Source organism: Octodon degus, unplaced genomic scaffold, assembly GCF_000260255.1.
Source record: "Octodon degus isolate 3935 unplaced genomic scaffold, OctDeg1.0 scaffold00064, whole genome shotgun sequence".
NCBI lineage: Eukaryota > Metazoa > Chordata > Mammalia > Rodentia > Octodontidae > Octodon > Octodon degus.
Genome location: NW_004524640.1, coordinates 6201023 through 6204863, shown reverse-complemented (window position 1 = coordinate 6204863; position 3841 = coordinate 6201023). Strand labels below are relative to the sequence as shown.

At 36.3% G+C, this 3841-nt stretch overlaps 1 pseudogene; it reads right to left on the bottom strand.

Moving 5' to 3' along the window:
- Positions 1–1445: 1445 nt before the first annotated feature.
- On the bottom strand, positions 1446–1562 carry LOC111817632 (annotated as a pseudogene).
- Positions 1563–3841: the final 2279 nt, after the last annotated feature.

Sequence of the window (3841 nt, the reverse complement as noted above, 5' to 3'; positions counted from 1 at the left end):
TTCATAATAACCACAAGTTTTGATGATAGCGCTTTAACTAATCCTCATAATAGGTAAAAATTCAACATCTAGCCTTCTGTTTATTTTCCTTTTCTCTTCTGTCTTGCTTTTTCATTTTTCTGGCTCAGTTGAGTTTTCTAAGTCACATTGACTATGAAATGGAATCTGATCTCATGTCAGGCGTGTATTTTGTGGTTATTTTTGTGAAATATTTTTAATCAGATGTTCATAAACTCTTCACACAATGCAATCAATTTTCTTTGATACCAGATAGCTTCACAGCTTTAACCCATAAAAGCAAACTATATTATCGGTCACTTTCTTTAGCATCATAAGTTCATTGACTGATTTTAAAATTCTTTTACCACAAAAGTGCTTGGCACCTTTAAATACTTTTCATCAAAGTTTGCAGACATGAACTCTGCTAGTTTAAACCACTTGCATGTAATTATTGATATATTTATATTAATAGATGCACAATTTTTTTTTTTTTTGTGGAATTGGGAATTGAACTCAGGCCCTTATGCTTTCAGGGAAGCACTTATTCCACTGAGCCATCTCCCTGCCCCTATATTTTTAAAAAAATGTTCTAAAAGATATTAGTTTAACAGATGAGTAAAGGCTTCATGATAGGTAGGAAGTACAGAGGGGTCAACCTAATGTAGGCCCCAGTTTGGCCTCCAATCAGATTTGAATTTTAGATTCCTGTTTAATGAATGATCTCCCAAGATTATTGATTGACCCCAATTGTCATAGAGAAGATGTATTTCACAGGCTGTTACTTGCAGGAAGCTCAATCACAGCTTAACTCAAATTATAAGAAGTTTTGTGAATTTGCTTCTTTGTACCCTTTTTTTTAAAAAGATGCATTTTGTAGAGGGTCTCACTATGAAGCTCAGACTTGTAGTGATCCTCCTGTTTTCAGCCTCCGCAACCATGGGATTACAGAAGTGCGCCAGCATGCCTGGTCTAGGTGGCAGTTCAGCGTGCCTGGGAGTGAGGCCTGTGTGGCAAGTGGTGTCGGAGATCAAACCCCGGTCCCTGCACTTGCCTAAGCTGTCATTTAGCCTGCTGAGCTATCTCTCCAATCCTTGTTTGTGCCTTGTTACATGATGTCTAAAGACTACGTGCAGAGCCTATGGACATCAGAGCCTATTTGAGCTATTTTTCCACATATATAACATTAACATATACTATAATGTGTGCTTTTCTGAGAATAATAGGAAAATTATCAATAAAGTAATTGCATTTTGATTTTTATATATCTGTCATTTCACCTACAGATATACTAGCACGTATCTCAAAAAATAATAAAGGCTTTTAAAATGTTTTTCTTCTTTTAATTCTATTTAAGTCATCATTAACATGAATTTCAGCTGTGAATGTTGGGAAATAATTTAGGCTGCACTGATTATAATTTTAATTAGTCACTTAATATTGCCTGGATGCTAGAGGACATGCCAAAGACAGATGAGATTATAGTCATTGATAAAGTTTTCAATTGGCAGTCATCGTATCTCAGACAAACCTCATTGCCTCCGATACTGCCACTGTGCAAAGCTGTAGTCAGTGATAAAGAATGGAATTTACGTCTTTTCCAAGCCCGATTGTATTCTCTGATGTGCCTCAGGCAGCCAAGAGGATGCCTAACGCACTCGCAGCTCTTGCTACCTGCACTGAGAAGCAAATGGAAAAAAAAGGGAAGCACAGAAATGCGGTGTCAAGCCGAAGGACAGTCCCACTGACAAGAATTCTTTACATTGTGAGTCTACCAACTCTATTAATTCTCCAGGTGGTGTAAGATCCCATTATATATTTTCAGTGCCCCATTCCTGAGTTACAGAGAATTTCTAGAGACAGTCACTCTCCTCTGTGCGTTGTTTAATCACCTCCAAACACACAGTGCACTTGGTCATCCTTTAATTGATCTCTATTTGATTTACTTGCAAATTTATCATGGTTGGTACTCCCTCTATCAGAACAGTTCGAGGAGAGGGTACAACACACATCTAGGTAAGTGTTGAGAGAACTGTGGGAGGAGGAGAGGATAGGGCAAGAAGCAGGAGGGCATATTCAGGGATTAGATACTAAAATTCCTCATTATCAGATCGTAGAGAGGAGGACCAAAGTCACAATTTCAAATCCAGGATGAAATGGAGAGCAGAACCTTGTCTTTAAGTCAGTAAAAAAATTACCCGAAAAGCTCTCCCAGAAGAAATCAAGATGAAAATTAGGAAATACCTCAGAAGATGAAGCCAAAGCAGAGCTTAAAGAAATTTCTAATCATAAATGCTTATTTTGGAAAAATAAACGTATTTCAAATCAATGATCTCAAAACTAGAAAAATAAGTCAATTTAATCAAAAGCAAATAGAAGGAAGGAAATGGTAGAAATAAGAGCAGAAGCCAGGGGAAGGATAAATAGAAAAATCATTCTAAAAATCAACAAAAACTAAACCTAGTTCTTTGAAAATAGCAATAAAATTGATAAATCTTCAGCTGGACAGAGCAGATGGGAAGCAAGGGGAGGGAGACAAGTTACAAATATGAAAGGAGATGTTACTAGGTAGCCCATGAGCCTATCCTTAATTTTAGTTTCTATTATCATCAGCATTTAAAGAATAATAAGGGCATATTAAGAAAAAATATATAAAAGTAATAAATTCCTGGAGAAGCAAGCGCTACCCAGGCTCATGCAAGAAGAAATGGAGTGAACATGATTTACCCTGTATTTATAAAAGCAATTAAGTGTGCATTAATCTAACTGGGCTGCTGTAGGATTTTCTGACCTCCAAACTGTGCAATGGGGGAGTGAGGAATTTCAACAACAGGATGGCTGAGATGATTGTATTCTTAATTTCCATCAGTTTTGATTAATTATGCTAATATCTGCAGTCTGAGCAACTATATCGAAGACAGCAATGTACAATACGAAAACCACGGTTGAATACCTCTCATCTTGTTCTTCTAAATGTGTACTGTTTTTAATGCCTTATCAATTGTGATTATACTCTCTTTAAAATAAATTAAAAAACAATAAAAAGGTCAAGAAAAATTTATTAAAGTTTATTGAAAGCAAGTATTAATGTGCAATTATTTGTCCAATATTGCAAGCCTAAAGCAGTTAATCTGAACAACACATTTGATGATAAAAAAAATGTAATATAACAAGCATTGTTAATTGGCTATTCTGGTTTTGAAAATATGTGCTACATGCATTGTTGTATGTTGCTCTGTTCCGGTCTTTGTTTTTGCTAACTGTTTTTACTTTTGTTTTTGTGTTTACTCTTCAAAATTAAATTAAATTAAATTAAATTAAAAACTAAAAAAAGTTCTTGTTCTGTCTTATCTTTTCATCTTAAAAGGCCTCTATCAGCCCAACAGTCTGTATTCTGCTTCTTTTGATATTGGAGGTTCCTGACCACCAATTCCAAAATATTCTAGTTTTTGCTTGTACAAGTAGGATGAATGAATCTGCAAATAGTAATCGGATAACATATCAAAGATTTCACTTAGAAGATAAAGTTGGACCCGGATATTGACAGGTAAGAACCAAATAAATTATCATGGAGAAAGGAAAGATTTCCAAATCATAATGCTGTGCTAGAGCATTCTTTTTTTTTAAATTTAGTACAGGGTCTACGGGGTCTCACTCTACAGATCACACTCATAGTGATCCTCCTGTTTTCAGCCTCCCAAGCGCTGGGAGTACAGGTGCGCTACCACACCCTGTGTCATTCGCTGTCTTCCCTGGGGTGGGGTTGGCACAGCACACAGGGGATCAAACCCTGTCCCTGTAGAGCATTCTTGATAGATTTCCAGAATGATCCCTGTTCATTGCA